The sequence below is a fragment of the Diorhabda carinulata genome, chromosome X (genome assembly GCF_026250575.1).
Source record: "Diorhabda carinulata isolate Delta chromosome X, icDioCari1.1, whole genome shotgun sequence".
Classification (NCBI taxonomy): Eukaryota; Metazoa; Arthropoda; class Insecta; order Coleoptera; family Chrysomelidae; genus Diorhabda; species Diorhabda carinulata.
The window spans coordinates 66,767,259-66,788,744 of NC_079472.1; the positions used below are offsets into that span (position 1 = coordinate 66,767,259).

Here is a 21,486-nt window from a genome sequence, read left to right on the forward strand (position 1 = left end):
AAAATAATTTCTAAATAACGTCAGCAAGATCCATCAAGATATCCTGTGAGCTCGTTGCGCACATTTTTATCATGTTATGATTAAAAGCCTGTAGCCAACTCAAAAAATATTCCAAATTTTTTTCTGACTATACAGCCAAATACGTTACTCTCTGGTTTTTTATTATTCACCGGACTCTGACAATTATTGATAAGTAGATAGTACCCAACAATCCATTTTATTTATTTATAAGTTTTTATACTTACTCTTCGCTTATTATGAATTCATTCAAAAGATCGTGTTCATAATGTTTTTAAAGGAGTTGTAATGAATTAGATAATTGTGAATTCTTCTTTTGTCTCATGTATAATAAATCATGTTGTTTTGGACTGAGGAACAAATTTAAACCCACTTATTTGTAACGAAATTCCATGTTCTACTTGCTTACATGTCGAGAAAAAATCAATGCAAGAACATCATTATCATTGACATTACATACAAAACAATGGAGCTGCCCTAACACTGACACTGTTATTTAGACCACAATAAAAATCTCAGTTTCGTTTGGTGTAAACAACTTTCGCTATCAAATAGCCAGCCAGCTTATCATTACATATACAACATAAATTTATGTTACTCTCTATTTCACGGTATGATGATCTTTGACCTGAATTCTGAAGTACATAACTGCATAATTTTATAAACGGCATTTACTTTAGTATTTAGTACGATTAAAAAATGAGCTTCCAGCTTTCGCCTCCTGTATACGTACGATTTTTTGTAAATAATATACACAATATTATTGGTAACTAATACAGAAATCTAAACTGAAATAACTATCTACATAACAATTTGGGAAATTAATTTTTTGCAGACATCTTACCACATTAGTTCGTCTCTACTCCTGGAGACGCATGTTTTGTTTTAAATTTTTTTCTCTCTTCAAATATAGTAGCAACAGTCCATCTAATGTTAATTCTCCTTTTTTTTTCTTGAAAATATAGTTTTTATAACATATCCATTTTTTATTTTAGATCAAATAGGACATGATTGGTTTATGTGAAACAAGAATACAAGAACGATTCTCAATACCCTCTCTACCATAATGGACAAATCGCAACAATCTCGATCGCGGTTTAGTATACAGTACATATCCATAAAAAAACAGCGGCCACTGTAAAAATTGTGTGTATGCCTTTGCTACAACCTCAGTCATATGACAAAATTAACATCTTTTAGGATAATAGAAGCAACATTAAAAGAAAACCAATACAAATACAAATATCTATTAGGAGCATTCGAGCCTATATTCACAAAAAATCAGTTGTATTATGAACGGCCATTACGCTTCGAAATCAAGATATGTGGTGTAAGATTTCCGGTGATTTTTGATATTATTAAAGCTTGTAAAAATTTTTAAACTCATAAAATTAAAAATTCAATATTCTAATTGACGTTGATAGAAATATTGATTAATTGAAATGTTGATTCTGGTTACTATAGGAATTTTTATAAATTTTTGATTGGCTAGATTATGAATGACGTTGAATTTTCATAGGTTGAAACAGGATAAGTTTTAGTGAATAATGTTTAATATTGATTGGTAAACTTATGGATAACATTAAATTTTAGTAGGTTAGGTCGTTGTGAATGTAGTTGAATATTCATTGGCTAGAATATAAATGACAATAAATTTTATAGGTTAGGTCTTTATAAGTGAAGCTGAAATTTATAGGTTAGTTGAGGTTAGTTGGTTGTTAATGGCTTGAATTTTTATAGAATTTGATTTTCTTATTAATGCATTGATAATTTTGGGCACTATATGTTGTTTTTAGATATAAACGTTTTTTGTAGTTTTTTTCAGTTGTCAAAACTATGGCAGATTCATATTTCATATTGTGTCCTTCGTGATAGACATGAGTAGCTATCTATCAGGATATAATCTGCTATCACTCTTGAGAGAAGTTACCCGACTGATCAGTGACCTTTTCGACTGACCAATTTACTTTTTGTTCACAATTTAAACAAGGTATTTCATATACATACTGTGAGGCAATTTATTGATTGATGTTTTATCTTTTACTTTAGTAAAAATATATTGAATATTAAGTGTCTGACTGTATGCTATTTTAATATTGTTTTGTTTTAAGATTGCAGAAAGTTTGGGAGTAACTGATTTTATATATGGTAAAGGTGTATAAATATTTGCAATAGAAATGTTAGAAATGACGTTTGAAATTCAATGTTCGTGTCAATGTCAAATGGATGAATACAAAATTCGTTTCAAAAGATATAAGTTTTCATAAAAAAGTATATAAAGTATTTTAATGTTTTTTTCATGAAAAATTGGATCTGTTTTATTAAAATTAATTTTAGTGTTACGTAGGTGATATTAATGATAATTGATATATCTTCCAGAACTTATTGGTTTCCAATACCTGTCAATTGAAATTTTATTATTTTCGTTTAGTATCGAGAAAAGGTAACGAGTTTTCAGTATTCTTCTTTACTATAATAAATTGTATATAGGGATCGAAACTATTGAAGTAAAATTATAAATTATAAATATTCTACTACATTCATAACGACCTAACCTAAAAAAATTCAACGTCATTCATAATATATTTCTATGAACGTCAATTTGCAATTTTGAATTCTATGAGTTTAAAAAACTTTACAAGCTTCAATAATATAAAAAACCACCGGAAATCTTAATTAATTATTGTAAGTAAAATTTTATTATTGTTATACATTCATACATATTTCTTATATTGTATTTGATTATAATTTCAGTCCCAGACGATGAATACATAAGCTCGGAAAATATATTGAAGTTAGTCCACTTGCCACGTTCCCAATAAAAAACTACTGGAGGATCTGAAGATCTTTTCCTCAAGAGAATCGGTTCGTTTCTTTTAAAGAGATACAAAAATTTCCATACATTCATAAGGTCACATGATTCAAATTTGCCTCTTGAAAACTGAAAGAAGAAAACACATTTATGGAATGGATACTTATGTATACCATTTCCGAGGGTTTTTTGAAAAGATTCCGACCTCAACACTTATCAATACAAATTGGGAAATATATTTACGTTAAGAGATTCTCACTAAATTTCAACCATTTTTAATGCTTATTTCTGTTGGACAATAATAAAAGTGAGTTCTTCTGAAGATATTTTTTAAAATGGATAAAATTGAAGATGTCTTTGAATAGCTGTTTGCAAAAAGCAATACGCTCTCGCCAAGGAAGAAGGACTTAGACACTATATACGGAGACTGCACTATCCTTAATGTCCTAAAAATTTTGGTCGGCTGAATCAGAACGTGGTCAGCTTGACTGACGATAAGCATTTAGAATGACAAAAACTGCGGAAAAGTTGACCAAATAGTACTGGACTTTCGTTCAATCAAGGTTATAAGAGATAGAAGAGGCTATCGGCGTGCCTTGGGTGCCCCGGTTGATCACTGTGGACCGAATGAACAGGAATTATTGACGCGATTTGAACGAAATTAGTTGGATTTTTTTACGTCGATTCATAGTTTTAGATGAAACCTTCATCCACCTCTACTTTCCTGAAATAAAACAGTAATACTGTGGAATGCAAATGATGAAAGACTGTTTTATCTTATAGATAAAGTGATGGCAATCGTTTCTTAGAATATTGATGATAGTTAGGTTCATTGACTATCTTCAAAAAGGTAAAACAAAGAAAAAAGATAATTATTCCTCATTGCTAAAGTGAGGGAAAAAATTATAAAAAGCGACCGTATTTGAAAGAAAATAAAGTACTTTTACATCAAAACAACGGCACCTCTCACACCTCGATGATCATGGGTAAAATCACGAATTTCACTTCGAATTGGTTGTCTATCATATTCACAAGATCTATTCCAAAGCAACTTTTTCCTGTTTATCAATCACAGAGAGAATTAGCGAGACCTGTATTAAAGACAGTACAATCGGTGAATTCTGGATCATACGATAACACGACATATTCATGGTGCTGTTATATGCATGATCATACCAAAAGAATAAATTATTGACTGAAAACACTCTCAATCAGCATAGCATAGGACTACAGTAAGGTCAATAGTTTGCGACAAAAAGTATGCATATCAGCGTCGGGTGATCTGTAAATACAAACAGCATAGAGGTCATAAGACTTGTGGTAGACGATAGAAAATTCGAATGCTTTCTCAGAGATTATATCATTGAAGTATGTTATTTCGGAAAAGTCGTTGTTTGTGGACATCATCATAGAACATTCATGGGATAAATTAATTCTATTGAATCTGGCAACTGTGGTATAGTTTTTAGTTATAATTTCTTGAAAATTAAGCTCCTCTAGTAAAAGATACAGTTTATCTGTTTTGTGTCTTAGCGATTGAATATTAATAAGAAGCAAGTGCTATCGTTCAGTCTTTCAGAAAGTTCTTTGCTAAATATGTGCTATGGCCTTCCATAATTTTTGATCTGCTTCAACTTCGGCTGAACCAATACCAAAGCGATAATATAACTCAAGCAAGGAATCCACGTCGCTGAGGTGTCCCTCTCGTAATAGCGTTAGTTGGATGCTGGTAACCGTATGTCCATCGAAGCACACGATGGATGGTTGGTCGTGGAGATAGGCGAGGAATAGGCTAAGTGTTTCAAAGATTGTGGGATCCCTCAGCCTTGCTAACACACAGAATCCATTTGCCACATCCGAATCTCCCACATCTCTTCTTCGCTTTCTTTTAATTTTTTCTATAATTATATCAGACCTTTACCAGACCTTTACCAGAATTTAAATGCTCATCAAAATTGACTGTTCTTCTCACACAACATTCTTAATAATATCTACGTCTTGCTTGCCCATGAAATTATTGTAACTGAAACTTTTCAAATGGGCATCCCCCATATTTCATAAAGTGGTTTGAGCTTTCATTCTATTTCAAATAAAATTTTGTAATAATATAAGAAAATTGCGCTATTTATTGTTCTTATTCGACCTTAAACAGACCTTGAATTTAAATCATTATCAAAGAAATAAATGATTACTTTCACTATAATTAGTGAAGGTAATATAAAATAGTTGTTATTATTTTCCGTAATTGGTTGTTGAAATTTGTCACTTTCATGATCGAAAAATTCTAATAAATAATCAGATTCCGAAAGAATTTTGGCCTAACCATTCAGGAAACTGCTTACTCATAACTATGTATGGAGTATTCACATACATACTCTAGTGATTGGTCATTGAGAGGGGTGGGTGTGAAGTTTGGTTTTACGAAAGAATTTATTCTTAAATAGTTAAACGTATACTAAAAAAGGGAGAAGGAATACACTAACAAAAACTAATTCACAGACTCTAATAAACTGTAACCATTGATTCGGGCAGATTAACAATTTGCCTGATTGGAAAGCATGTAACAATTCACACCTGAGAAAGTGTGAGAAGCTATAATTTCGAGCAATTGCCGGTTCAAGCCAACATAAAAAGTGGAAGAAAATATTATATAGAGAAAAATATATCCGCAGAAAAACTTCCCACGATCAAAAACTGGCTTGAAAACAGAATGGAAACAAATAGTAAATAAATTGTATCTAAACCATGCATTTTGTTTACAGCTTCGGAGTTTTGTTTTTATCTAGTGTGTAAGACTAAAACTATACAACTATACAAATTCACTTCTCCATTAATTGTACTTACTTGTATTGTTTGTTTTAGCTAAAACTATTTTTGAAAATAACCTCCACAATTTTTCCCGTGAAGATCCCTAACCAAAAAAGCTGTGAGTATTGAAATTTATGAAAGAAATGGAATTTAATAAAAACATATGCCTTACGTAAGGATATTTCATAGATGTACTCTATAGTTGTTGTAAGATTATAAACCTCTTTCTATAATCTAAAAATCCATATTAATATATCTTCAAATCATAATTTTCTATTAGTTTTTATTTATAAAGAAAAAAAATACGATAAAATCTCCCTCACTTCCTGGAGTCTGATTAATTGGAACTACATATAAATACAGAAAAAACTAGATTTTCAAATTGATAAATAATATTGGAAAAAAATAAAAGTTAATAGAATAAATTAATTGAGAATCTATAAATACAATTTCGAAAAGATATATATTTACAAAAATATTCTGGTTAACTATTGATGTCTAGAAAATAATGAAATTACAGTAACACAATGAGTAATTTCAAAGTATCAAGAAAACTATTAGCACAATCTGTTACTTGGATTTAATCTTGGCGGCTCTGTCAGACCGACAGTGATTGAATTCGAGGCTCCCCATTAGAGCTCTGAGTCTGGTATATGTTGCAAATGTTATCGATTCTAAACGTTATTAATAGAATTTGGTACAATACACACGTTCTACCATAATTACTTCACGAAAATATCTACGTATAGCCGTTTACTGTCATAGAAATGATGGATACGAGTACCTATAATTGAAATCAATATAAGATATACGTTTTAATTAGAGTTTTCATTGAATTTTCACAATATATGAAAATGAATACAGAATGGTGTGAAATAATAATACAAATTTGTGGTAATTTTGAGTGAAAATTTGTTTCATCATTGATACCTATCGAGTGCCATTGTAGTAATATAATTGGACTTTGATTAAAGTTGTAATGTTGTACTTATATGTAGGAACAACAAAATTGAATATTGAATAATGGAACATACAAACAAAATCAACAAATACATACGAGATAATATCAATACAGACCAATATTGATTATTGGGAGAGTGCATGAAAATATACCAAACACCAAATTAGTCAAGATATTTTACAGTATAATTGAAAATTTGGGAAGAAAATGTAAATTATTCTCCTTCATAACGCATCAGATCATAAAACTATTATGAAGAATAAACTTATGGCACAATTAGCACAATGCCTGGATATTGACTCTATCGAATTTTGAAGTGGTCTTGATGCTTTTGAAAAAAACCATAAATATTTGATTTTTAGTGACATGTACCAACTCATCCATCCTATTTTATGTTCGATGATTATTTAACTCATACACGCTCTCATTTTCATGTTTGGGGTTTAAAGATAAAGTAAGTAGCAATCTAACACAAGATTCCACAATTGTTTTCTGATCCTACTATTTATAACTGGTTCATTTCTGGTAGATATGATATTTTTTTATTGCGTTGATGACTTTTCTCAAATTTTTATCTTGTACTTTCATTTTTAAAACGTTTTCTATATTTATACACCAAAACTAGGAAACTACGTTGAAGGAGCAATCCAAATCCCCCTACAGATTTTCTTCATAAGTGACTGCTGGTAGGTATTACAGCTCTCACACTTTCGCTCTAGTTGATCAAATGAGAAAACATCTTGATTCATTCATAAAAATTTTTTTGGCATATCTGTAATTTGGAATAAATCTTGTCAATAAATTTTTATTCCATTATTTGTCACAACTTTCCATAAAAATTGTATATAATTCGATAATTTTTTATTCTTCACCTTAAGTGACAGTTGGAAGAATTGGAAATAGGAGGAAAATCAAATTGGGACAAGAGTGACGAGCTTTAACTCATTTGTATCAATACTTTCAGAACACAACAATTTGTGACCAGTGCTTTATTCAAAAGCAACGAACAGTATTTACAACGATAAACAGTTTAGGAATCGACAATATATCAGATTAAAATAGACTACAAAATCGATTGGGGTCGTAGTGGCGCCGTAACGGCTCCTACATTACAACGCTATAACGGAAAGAGTTGCCAAAGTTTTGGCCTTTTTTTATATTGTACAGCATCTAATATCTAGAATTTCAAACGTCGCAGACTCTGATCTCAACAAAAATTAGAGGAGGGGTTTTTCTGAAATTATTATTTTGACATCATAATTGATTATATTATATCAAAAAAGAATCGTAATATACCGTGAATAATCAACAATGTAGACAAAGTTAAGATAAACCACGGAAAAAAGTTTTAGAACTGGATACTCTGGGATTTAATTTTGTATTTTTCTATTCACCTTTAAGCTTTTTCATTAACTTATTTTGTTCTATTTTATCTAAACATTTGTTTTTCTATTTGTGGCTCATTAGAAATACGTAGAATATAAGAAAAATATTCATTTAGGAAGGCAGAGAAGGAAAATGAGGGTAAACTTCACTTTTCAATTTTCACTCTCTGAAGACGATAACTAACGTGGTTATCAAAACGCGCGTCATACAGTACTTGTACAGTATATATAAATATATTTATATATATATATATATATAGTTTTTAATTGGGAACGTGGCAAGGAAACACCAAAGTGGACTAACTTTAATATATTTTCCGAGCTTTCGAACACTTATGTATTCATTGTCTGGGAAATAACCAATTAAGATTTCCGGTGATTTTTGATATTATTAGAATTCAAAATTCAATATTCAAATTGACGTTGATAGAAATATGAGTTATGCTGGATATCCCACTTTGGAGTCATTATCAAGAGAAGGGTGGAGATTCGTTCATTTGTAAGAAGTGATCCGATTCCGTGGTCTCAATCAGCCTACTCCACGGAACGAATCATCTCTTTTTCCTGGTTGCTTCCAAAGCTTCAATCTGCCTATTTTGGAATACCAACGGGGAAATGAACAGCTGAAACAAAAATATAAAATGACACACTGGTGACACTAACACACTCACTGCTGGTCTTGATCTAACTGAAGAGCTAGCAGCCTGGACCTTGTAATTATAGGGGACTTATTGGCGGGTTTAGAGATTTTGGCACGCATGGGAAGTACATTATTGGCGGGAGGGGTAATTAATTTGTGGAAATCGGCTTTTAGAGAAAGTGTTATTGGCCAGAGTGGTATTGGAGCGAAGTGGATGAAGAAGGTGTTTTCAAGTTGCCGGCAATCTCTGGCTGTCGTTCCTTGTGTTCAGACAGTTTGGTTAGGTTAGTGTGTGATCAAATCCAAAAAGATCATTTTGATTGACATCTACTATATCTTCTCTTCTTCTTAGATCTCTAAGACTATAAAACATAAATGAATTTCCTCACCTTCATTTATTATTTCTTATTTGAGATTTTCCATTTTTAAAACCATATTTATTATGTTTGGTTGTATAAGTACAAGGTTTTATAGATAATAGGTAGTCAAGAATAGCTTACTTCTGAAAATATAGCTTTTGATGAAACGATGGTTAAGACAGAGCTTTCTCAAATTGTCAAAGAACGTAAAAATAAGTATATAACTCAAACATTACCGATAAAATGGCCAAAAACGGAATAAAATCATTTTACGTACGATTACTGCCTTACCATTGTGAACTCAATCCCAATGAATTAATCTGGGCAAATGTGAAACAATATGTTGCAGCAGAAAATAAAACATTTAAATTTTCTAACGTTAAAAATGTTTTTACTAGAGAGAGAATATAGAAAGCATTGAACTTGCTAAATGTAAGAGTAGCTTAAATAGGGACAAAGGGCCAATTCCTTACACCCCCCTCTATAGTTTAGTAGTCAAGGAATAAATGTGAAGAATCCACCCAAGGAGGTTTTTCCGCTGAAATTAATGTTCACGGGAGAAGTTTATTGGTGAGAAAATTTATTATAAAACAGATGAATCAAGTCATTAGGTTTTCGTTCACCTTCAGTCTCTGAAGACGATAATTATGATTATTGGTAAAGGGATGGTGTAAACACTGTATTCAGTATTTCAAATCACCTACATCCGGTGCAATGGTATTTAACAAGGAGATGCAAGTAGCCCACATCTACCACGACATTCAAATTCTCGTAATTCAGCTTAGCTATACCTGGTCAGCAGTTTGTGGGATCCTGATACAATTTTCTGTTGTTAGTAGTCATGCGAATGCATAAAAAAGCTTTCATTAAACAAATGTTTATCGAGTAAATATCTGTCTGACCTTTCAGAGTGACCAATGTATTTTTCGATACAGTTCAAACAACTAATTTCATAAATTATGTTGTCGACTTAGTGTCGTCACCTCGCGGAAAAAATCAATATCATATCACTGTCATTATAAACCCTAAATATTTATTTTTTGTGGTATTACAGTATATATTCTACTATCTATTTATCAAACACCTTTTTCACACCTTATCTCTATATAGTCCTTTTCTCTGTTCCAGGAGTGAGAAATATGCTATCCTTCAACCTAATGCATTATTCCATCCAGATTTCAATATAATTCTCGGCTTGAGAATGTTGGCTGAACGCTGTGTGGTTTTTCAAGATTTATTTGACTCTTCTAGTACCGTAACATTTGAATATAAAGGAAAAAAAACTATATTTGAAAGACTACATTATAATACTAAATGTAGAAGTCGCATCTGAAGTCACCAACGTTTATAACTGTTACCTGTTGATAATTTTATGTAGCACGAAAACCATTTATTAGTATGGCAAAACCACTGATGTGTCAGGAATACATCGATAGAGTATGTATGGGCTGGTTGAGACCGACCGATGGTTTCAAAGGTCATTCCGCTGTTGGTGCGTCAACGGTTGACGGGGCTGGGTCTAGCGGATTCTTATCCGTCATCGGTTGGCAGAAAAAGATATAGTAATGTTGTAAAATTATAATAATTATTAATTTGGTTCATTATCACATGTTATTATCGTTCTATCGGAATAGTATATTATACAGTTAGAGATGTTACATAAGACGCCGGCATATACGATGTGGTTCGATATGTTCGAGTCACGTGATCGTTCGGACGAAAATCGATCTCAAAAGGCATATTGGAATGTATACTATTGATGTCAAGAAGGCATACAGGGTGAAAAATCGATGTCAAAAGGGATTTATACAGGGTGCATTAAAAATTATTTATAGGGTCGATGTTGAAAAAGCATATACGGAATTAGTGCAGAAGTGACTCGTCGTCGTCGCATGGTATATACACAGAGTGAAAAATCGATGTCAAAAAATCATTAAAAAAGCATATACAGTGTGTATCGACTGATGATGATGTCAAAAGGACATTTAAAGGCAGGGCAAAAATCGATGTCAAAAATATATTATTGTCTTCGTCTTCACGCAACAGATATTATACAAAGTAGAAGAATCGATGTCAAAAAAGGCCTTTGTTTTTACGAATCGCCCTCATCGAGTGGGCATAACATGAATTAATAGTGCAAAAAATCGATGCCAAACTATTATTGTCAAATGGGACATAGTTTACATATGGAATGACAAATTATACAGTCATACGGCGCTGGAAAGTGAATAAATTTTAGAAGTTAGATGATATTGTTGCCAAATATGATGATACATACCTTTACACACAGTACGACGGTACTGGTGCGCACATGTTAGAGAAAATTTGTAGGATTGTCACTACGACGACTTCCATACTCATTAATAGAATAAAACGTTTAAACAACGACAACTACTTGACCCTAACCACAAAAAGTGATAATCGGAGCTACTTACATTGCTCAATATTAATCGCGATATTTAAAAATTTACCGAAATCATAGCCATCATTATACCAACGGTTCCAAAAATCATTCTCTTATATTATATCATACTAAAGCGAACGAACAATGAAATATTGAAGTATTTCCATCTCATTATGAAAATAATACATTTGATAGTGCACAAACACATACATTGTTTTTATAATTTTGATTTAGTGTTCTAAAGGTGAGTCCAATTCACAAATAAGAGTATTTTTCTTATCCTTTAACATAAACCATATCCTCAAACCAGATGCTAGATGTCGCGATTTTGTTTGTTCCAAGAATTTTTCCAAATGATATCAAAGGCAAATATAATTCCATCACCCGACCAGTATTGGAAAAGGGAAAGCAACGAGTGAGAAAAAGAACTAGCCCCATACCATCTTCATTTTTGACAGGAATAATAAGTAGAAATATGAAAAAAACAGGAAAAGGCATATTAATAGAGTATACTACCAATCCCATCGACTATAAATACTTTGATGATTACATTGAAATAGTAGGAAGATCGAAAATACTTGTAGCCTCTCAGGATGCCGGAAATACTAGTCATTCGACCGAAATTGTATTTAGTATTTAAGAGTTGCGTGAGGGTGGAATAATTCAATAAATAAAGCAGAAACTACCATTATATATCAGTAGTTCGTAGACCATCAAATAGCGCCTATCAACAAATTTGGTACTGATTTCCTTTCGAAATCAACTCATGATCTATCGAGGTATATAGTTAAATTATCCAGCCAGATACCTATCACGAAAATTTCATTCATTCTTCGTTTAAAAGGCCAAAAGACCAAATTGAATAAGGAATTTTCTGTTACTAAAAATCGTGTATAATTATAATTTTTTTTTATAAATCCTATGGTGCAGTTATTTTTAAAATATATTCATTTTGTTATTTTGGCCGTGGCTTCGTTTGTTTCAACAATAATTTGTATTTATCGGGATTAATATTGAACAATGTAAATAGCTCAAATTATCGCTTTTTGCGGTTGAAGTCAAGGTTTGTTGTCGTTGTTCAAACTTTTAATTCTAATTTGTGTGTATACAAGTCCAAGTAGTGATAATCCTTCCATTTTTTTTGCTACCATGTGCCATACTCCTGTGTGTAAAGCTATGTATCCATCTATTTTGCATTAATCTCATCTAACTTCTGATATATCTTCACTTTTCAGGGTCACATAGGATCGTATAACTGTATAATTTGTCATTCGATATGTAAATTATTCGACAATAATAATTTGCCATCGATTTTTCGACCCTGTACCAATATTCGATATGTGAAGTGGATATAATAATAATTTTTTGACATCGATGTTTCCCCCTACCTTTCAATGCCCCTTTGAATTGATTTTTCACCCTGTGTATATCCCTTGTGACATCAATAGTTTTTTTTTGATCCGGTATACTCTGTACGCCTGTATAGTGCCCGTACAGTCCATTTAGAAGCATAAAGATATCAAAAGTATTAAAAATATAGGTAAATCAATTCTCTGTATATTGGAGACAAAAATTTTAGATTTGCCAACAGAGTTACATAATAGGATGCAATATCAACAGATATTGCGGGTACGCAAAAGTTTATAATAATGCAAATACTAGATTGGCGGGTTGAACCGGGTTCGATTTCCACTTTGAAGCCATTCAAAATATAGCCGATACCTTTCAAATCAACCTAAATACATATCATTGTCTTAAAACTGAAGCACTCTGTATGGTGCACGCTATTAATACAAACTATATTATCGTTTACATAGATACTAAAAGGAAAGATGCTAGTAGTAGTACTTTCTAAAAAAAATAATTTTCCAAAATACTTTCAATCTCTGAATAAGTTTTTTGAAGTGGAAGATTTCAAGCTAAAGACAAATATTGGGCTATAAAAGTTTGCGATATTTGTTTGACGTTGTATAAAGTATTTATTCATAAACTTATATTATTGAAATTTGAATGTTGATTTATTTTCAAATTTAAGGCCTAATAATAGCAGTAATGTTGGAAGGAACCTACAAATAATACCATACTTAAAATCGACACCATTAAATCGAACCCTTTTATTTCATGCAAATCACTATTCTACACCACGGCGACAAACTAATAACAGTTAATAATGCTGACAATTACGAGTAATAAACCGTTTAATTGCTGAAGTTGCGTCGTCGGGAGAACATGATCTGTTTGTGGAATAGGCCATCCTTCGTTCATAATGCAAAACAAACCAAAACTCCCATTTCGTAAACGTACTTCGGGTCCTAAAAAATGATTTAAAGGCATTGTAAATAATGAACTTGATGAAACAACTGAGAGAAATTAAAATATGTAAATTTTTTAGGATATTTATTAGCTATTGTTCCGAATATTTTTATCGAATAAAGCGTAATCTTCTAATAATTTTTATACAAAGTGTTCCCAAACTGATAATCCCGTTGATCAAAAATAATTACCACAAACAGAAACCAGGTGAGATGAGAGGAAAATATCAACAAAAATTTTATGGCGTTAATATAATCTGCAATCATACCTCCAATCGAGAAAATTAACGATATCAACATAATTCTCAGCACATAGTTTCTTCTCCAAGTTATTAATTCGCTATGATTCTGGTCTGCTTCTATAGGGGTATTCACTTTTTATACCATATAGTCGGGTAACTTTTTATTCACACATTTATAACGGCTCTTATACTGCGTTTCATATCTTCATTGGGTATAATGGCATCTGCATACACCACCTAGGCTGCCAATAGAATGAAATGAAACCTCCTTCATCAAGGCGATTGAAAACAAATGCATTCCTACTTCATTCCATTTATCTTCTCTACGAATGATATTTTAACAAAAGATACTCCTGGAAATTATTCCAATAATAATGGAAATTTCTCTCCTATTAGAAAACCTTCGACAACATACATCGACAGCTATTTTGTGATAGTGATAGCAATAAATTACCCGAACTAGTTCTCCTGCAACTAGTAACAAATGCATAATTGCACGTTTCAATCAATTTATCACCCATTTTTTATTTCCCTTATTTTGGTTGTCATGATTATATGAAAGTAAATTATTAAACGTATAAATTAATTCATAACGTAATTATATGAACCACGCCTTATCGTTGGAATTCAAAAGAAATGAAATAAGGTCAGCTGGTTAATAAATTAATCATATAACAAAATATTCATATTCGATTTTTAGATACAGATTCAGTTAATATCTTAGCACAAACTTGAAGTGAATAATATATTTAATAAATATCCAGACACAGTTCAGATAAACCTCACACCAATAGCAATCAAACCATTCGAAAATTCAAAATGTCTAGCAATTGTAGAGAGTTTTTCCAAGTATGCTCAAGCCTACTATTTAGAAGACTTAACAGAAACAGATTTTGCCAATAATCTTATTAATTATTTTTTCTGTCATTACGGTTTAACAAAACAAATGAACCGAATTTAAAAATACAGTCGTAACCGTACTTTAAGTCTTCATTAAATTAAATTAAATTTTTGTTCATCAGACCGCCCACAATCAAACGGTGTTTTTGAACGTTTTAACAAAAATCGAACACTCAAGATTATTGAATATACAAGGATTTTATGATACCCCAATAAAAAATAAAATCTTATATGCTATTTTGACCTAAAATAACTCTATCCACTCTTCAGTAAAATTAAATGGATAAACTATTAATGAAAGTTTACGTAAATCAACATAAAGACAAAACAAAACAATTGTACGCGAAAATTAATTCAGATCCAATTGAACAGAAAACCAATCATTTAGAAAATATCGATCCTAAAATACTCGTACCACACCAAAATATATTTATCAAAATAAAGAAAAAACTCTAATAAATTCGATAAGCCGGTTACTCTTGAAAGGATAAACACGAAACTTAAAACCGTGACAACGACAAAGCGAGGTAAAATACATCAAGAGAATATCAAACGTCCACTGAAAGAATATATTCTTTCAACTCTTAATTTCACATTATTCTTCTCGGATTTCAAGAAACTATTACTCTACGGAATCTACCAGTTAAACTCTTGAAAGCAAAACTAGTTCAGTATTATTATTCAATTTTATATTATTATGATCTAAACTCTTCAAACATCGAATATAAAAACTTGGAAGTCTAAAACTCTAAAAACAACAATTTAGTTAAAACTAATAAATTAAAAATATATCTCTCCCGAATAATTTATATACTGTTAATTTTAAAGAAAATCATATAGATCAGAAAATTCCTTATCACAAACCGTCAAAACACAAAATACTCCAGCTATTTCTTCAATTAACGATTTTAATTCAACTATATATGAGTAATAGTACTAAATATGTACGAAATTTTATTACAAGATGTAGGAAATTCTATTTCTTTTTCAAAAGCTGGTATTATGCACCCATATATAATAAGATTTATTAAGACTCCTAGAAATATTATTCGGAAACCTTGAAGAAAATCAAAAGCCTGTCAAATTTAATTTAAGTTCCATTCCACTTGTTTTTGAAAACCTCATTAGAGTATTTAGCTTCATTTTAAACGATGAAATCACATACATATTACATTGTATCGTATATACAAAATTTTAATTTATCTTCATGAAAAAGACCATTTCGTGTTATTAAAGTCAGTTTAAGGTTTAGACTGACTTTAATATTCATATTCATATTCATATTCAAGAATTTTTTCATTTTTTTAATATTACAAAGTAAAAAATTACACAAAACACCATACGAGTAATATAACCTTTAATTATCCATCTACACTTATTGCACAGCACAACTAATAGGTATCTGATCAAAGATCAAAGTTGAAATAAAACCAAAACCAAAAACCAAGCCTCACGCCACAGGTTGGAACCTTAACCTTTACATTTAACGTCTCCTTTAACCGCCTTTCGCGGCTATTCTTCTTTTTTTGTTTCTTCTTGCTTCTCTACCTGTGCATGCAGACAGCAAAATGTATCATTTAGCAAATTCAGCCGGACTTTGCAGTGAAGATAGATTTTGAAAAATGTATTCTTTTGAAATAAGTGTCTGTATGCTTAACTTGAACTTATCATGTTCCAACTTCTCGTTTCTTGATTACTATCGATAGTAGTCCCAATAGTTTATCGATAGTATCGATAGTCAAAAACTATCGATACTATCGATAGTTTCGTATCCCTAGTCTAAGCTATAACTGTCACGCTGTTGTACCGAACAAACATGTCGGGATAGATAATTTATAGTTTGACTCAGTAAATAAATCTTTTAAAAAGAACTTCTCCTATATCAATTACATATTTCCTCTTAGATTGCCCGATTTATTTTTTATCATAATTTAAACAAGAAATTTTATAAGCTATGTTAGGAAATTTATTGGTTGGTATTCTATCTTCGATTAAAGTAAATTTGCAGTGGAAGGTCCAATTTTGTTTGTGAACTATCTACATATAAATTTTTTAAAGATCCCGGTAGAGTGGTGTAGAAGTGACTGTCATATGTATTAGATAGAATTCGTTTCAAAACATATCAAGATGTAAGTTTTAATAAAAAAGTTTGTAAAGTATTTTAAAGCTATTTTGATGAAATATTGGATTAGAAATTTTGAGAACTCTTTTTTTTCATACGTTTCATTAGATTAATCTTAGTGTTACTTGTGTGATATGAATAATAATTCATATATCTTATAAACTAATTTAAGGAGAGATTGATTTGATGTAAAAGTGTAGTAAGTGTTATATAGAATTCGTTTCAGAAGACATGAAGGATTTTTAGATTATTTTCATTTCATTCATACCAAACTCCCTACTACCAAATAGTTTATCGTCTTCAAAATGAAAAAGTTTATTGTTGTTGACCCCCAACGCTCGATCGATCTCTCTTTCATTGATATATAAACATAAAAATCATTGAATGATTGAAGATATGCAGAATTGCAGTGTTTTAAATTTTGTTGTTTCTTATAATCTAATAATCTAGCTGGCAAAGATTTCATTCGAAATTTATATGTAAATGCATCTAAATGTTCTTGATTTTAGCTCTTTTTTATCATTTATTATAATTTATAGCTTTTTCGTTTTTATGAATGTGAACCATTTCTAAAAATTCTCTAAGAATTTTTGAATCTTAATTTATTTATTTATGCATTAAAATAATTTGAAAGTTGCTGGGAAAGTCCTTGTACATATGGTAAGAAAAAATGTTTCATGTTTTGATGTTTCTTTACTGTTCTGTTTTTTAATTGATTGTAGTGTCTGTTTATCATTTTCTTGAATATCTTGCTAAGCATCATTCAGGATGTAATAGTTGGATAGATCTATCATCCAAACTTATTATCACTGATCTTTTTTGTGACAATTGAAGTTTTTTATGATAAGAATTGAATTTTTTATTAATGTTTTCAATTTGATTCTTTGGTACGGCAATAATGCAATGATCTAGATATCGGAAAAAGAATGGAATATCTATATCAACTTTGCTAAGAACAGTTTCCTCGAGATCTTCCATTACTAATTGAACACATTGAAATGGAAGCTCCCATAGCACTACCATCAATTTGTTTGTATATTTCATTTTCATATTTGAAATACGTTGTTGTAGGTGTGAGTTCCATAGCTTTTATAAATTCATTTTGAGACAATTCTGTATATTCTTTAATTTTGTCCCATTCTTTTTATCTATATATTTTTCAATAGGAATATTTGTATACAAAAAATATAATAGATAATATTTGTTAGGAATTTTCATATATTTAATATAATATTAAAACAACCTATTGCTAAAAATACAAATGAAATAAAATCAAAATGGATCAAAAATTTAACTGATACTGTCATACCAGATGAAGTGAAAGAAGTTTCATCTTTAAGTCCCAATTTTGCACAAAACATTTCTAGTGACAAATAATTACATGTGACAAATATATTATGTAATATTGAATGCAATACCAATCATCTAAATAACGAAATTCAAAATAAAAAAAGATCTGATACTTGTAATATCATCATTAATTTTAAAAAGAAATTGAAAAACAAACAACAGCCGAGCAATATCAAACCCAAAAATATAATTATAATCAAACAATTTATCAATCAAAACAGAGATCTCAAAATTTTCAAAGCTGATAAATCTCATAAAACTGTTATTACGAAAACAGAAGAAAAAAAACGGAACGACAAAATTTATCTTTCTTTTAAAAACTATCAAAAAAAAAACAGAACAATTTTTTAAACAGAAGAGACCTAAAATCAAGAAAATTTAAATGCATTTATATATCAAAAGGTCTAAGAAATTAGAAATTGAAGAAATATATATATATATATATATATATATATATATATATATATATATATATATATATATATATACGTATGCAAATAAACGCCATGGAGTGACTTCTTTGTGGAATACAAAATAGAAGCCGCAGGTTCTTTTACACCGTCTTAGACATAATTTCCAACATTTCCAAACACGAAGGAATAATTTGTATTTTCGTTCAGACCTTTTCAACTCTAATACTCACGTAAACATTTTCCAGAAACGAAGAAGCGACATCGGAATTTTAAACTTGAGCTAGAAAGTTGACAAAATTTTTCATATAATTTGGATCGACATATTGTGGACACAACAGTCAATAATCAGGTATGTCCCACAGTTTTAGATAAATATAGAATGGAATATACAAACATGCGTCCCTTATACAGAGTCAAAGAAAAAAGTGTATTTCGAATTTGGTATAGTCTATACGATATGATTTGAAGGGCTTGGTGTTAAACAATGACAAGCCATACGTAAGTTCAAGAAGGATTAATGCTATTCTCGGTCACTTAGAAATTATTTAGAGCCTTCGTCAATAGAGTGGGCAGAAATCTATGGTTACGCTCTTGTATAGGTCTAGTTTTTCTCTAGTATTTACTCGAAATAAAAAAAACATCAGAATAGCTGACACAAGCGCAAGCGTCTGAAATAATACTACGAGTTATGACAATTCTTTTAATGAAAATAGCCGAAGAGATTAAATTACAGTTAATGGGTGTCTCCATCTATTATTGGGTAACCGTTGAAATATAAACTATGAGTACTATAGTGGAGCAGCAGGTTATTAAAAGCAAATAAGAGTGAGTAATTTGATTAATAAAAGAGATATTGACATTGTTGTAATATCAGAACTATACAAATCCCTTTGATAAAGCCGCAACATTGTTCAAGATCATTTCATATGATCAGTTCGCTCTATGCCTGTTAAAAACGCATTTCTACAAGACTCATTTGGTGCTTTTGCCTAAAAATATCAAACAACTCATTCCAATCACAATTATTATTCAATATAGCTGCACAAGTGAAAAGTTTATTCGAGAACAAACAACGAGGCAATTGCATGAATGAACTTTTTAAATAAACTGAATAAAAATACTCCTTTGACATAAATCTGAAAGTTTGTTAAAATGCTTAATAATAAAAGCTTCCAGTCCGTCAAAAAAAAGCAATTTTCAAAGAATTATTCCTAAATCCTAACTAAAATAGCTCTTCCACCTGCTTCCAATTTTGTGGTGATATTTAAACATGAAAATAAATTGCTAGCTTCTTTTACTACCCATGAACTGGATTTACTAATTAAAAAGCCTCAACACTGCTCCCGCTCAAGATGGTTTCTCATATAAAATAATTCATAAATTATTCTGATTACTCTAAAAATTTTATAGTTTGTCTCATACTTAAACCTAATAAAGACCCTGGATTATCAACATCATTTTGTCCCATCTCGATGATATCTTGTATGATAAGAACCTTTGAAAGGGTAATAAAATCCAAAAATCAATACAGACTTTGTAGATTTAACAGGGAACTATGATTATGGCAAATAAAAAGAAAAATATTGGAATTAATAAAACGGTTTATGCCAATATTATAATTTATTTCACGGCAGTTAAAGTTTTTTACGTGATCACAATAACTATTACATACCTCAGGGATCTATTCTGAGCCCTACCTTATTTAACATTTACACTGATCGGTACAGGTTATTAGATGGCAAATTTACCATTAATCAATACGACCCATGATTCTTATAAGCAATGTTTAAATCTGAGGGGATGCATGCATCTACTAATCACTTTCCCAGGATAAGACTGTTTTGATATGTTTCACTCCACATCAAGTTTAAGCTACAAAATTTTTTTGTAAACCTAACAAAAATATAAATAGTAAGGAACGTTTATGAATACACTGTCGCTACCGCTTCCTACCAGGAATCAACAGGATTATTAGTTGCTATTTCTAGAAACTTTGGTGAAATTCATACTGAACACACTATTTAATAATTAGTGTTTCAGGTTAGCTTTGATATTATTATTTAAATAAAACACGATTAGTTTGAGAACACGTTTTACTTCGATCTTCTATATGTTCTAACCTAACTATCTAAGGATCCCGCTTCCCAACTGTCACTTGCCAGATGACCATAGAACATTCAAGCTAGTACATGGCACTGTGAAGTGTCATATACGCAACAATTAGTACTACCACCGCATTATTGACACCACTACTTGTTACATGTTTCTGTAACCAAGATACTGACTTTTAATTATGTAATTGTGTAGATGAAATGACAATAAAACATTGCATGTAATTCCCAATATGAAACAATTTAATTGAGAGCTTTTAAGATTTAGAAAGTGAAATAATGTTTAATTTATTTCAGCTCGCATATTCTTTCTCTCTCTCTCTTTCTATGTCTCTAATCCTGAATTGGAAGGCTTCCAATTGAAAAAAATATTGTTAAATAACATGAAAAAGTTTTATCAAAAATTTTATGGAAATTGAGTATAAATCTGCCTTACAATATCCAGCAGTCGTTAGAATAACAGAATAAAAACAAATTTCAATTTTTTAAGCATTTCATTTTTCATTATAAGGACTAACAAGTTGCTTTTGTGATTAAATTCACAATGAACTTTATCTTCTAGGAAATAATCTTTGAAATTAAATATCAGACACTGATTTTTTTATAAACAAGTGTTGAAATGTCTGAGGAAAAATAACTCTTAAGTTCA

General features: G+C 30.6%; 1 long non-coding RNA gene across 1 annotated transcript; it reads right to left on the reverse strand.

Annotated features, from left to right (window-relative positions):
- Window positions 1–13,402: 13,402 nt before the first annotated feature.
- Window positions 13,403–20,828, reverse strand: LOC130902246 (uncharacterized). Its single transcript, XR_009060368.1, has 3 exons — window positions 20,680–20,828; window positions 20,424–20,619; window positions 13,403–13,699 (listed from the first exon to the last, which is right to left on the reverse strand). It is a non-coding gene; the product is annotated as an uncharacterized LOC130902246 (long non-coding RNA).
- Window positions 20,829–21,486: the final 658 nt, after the last annotated feature.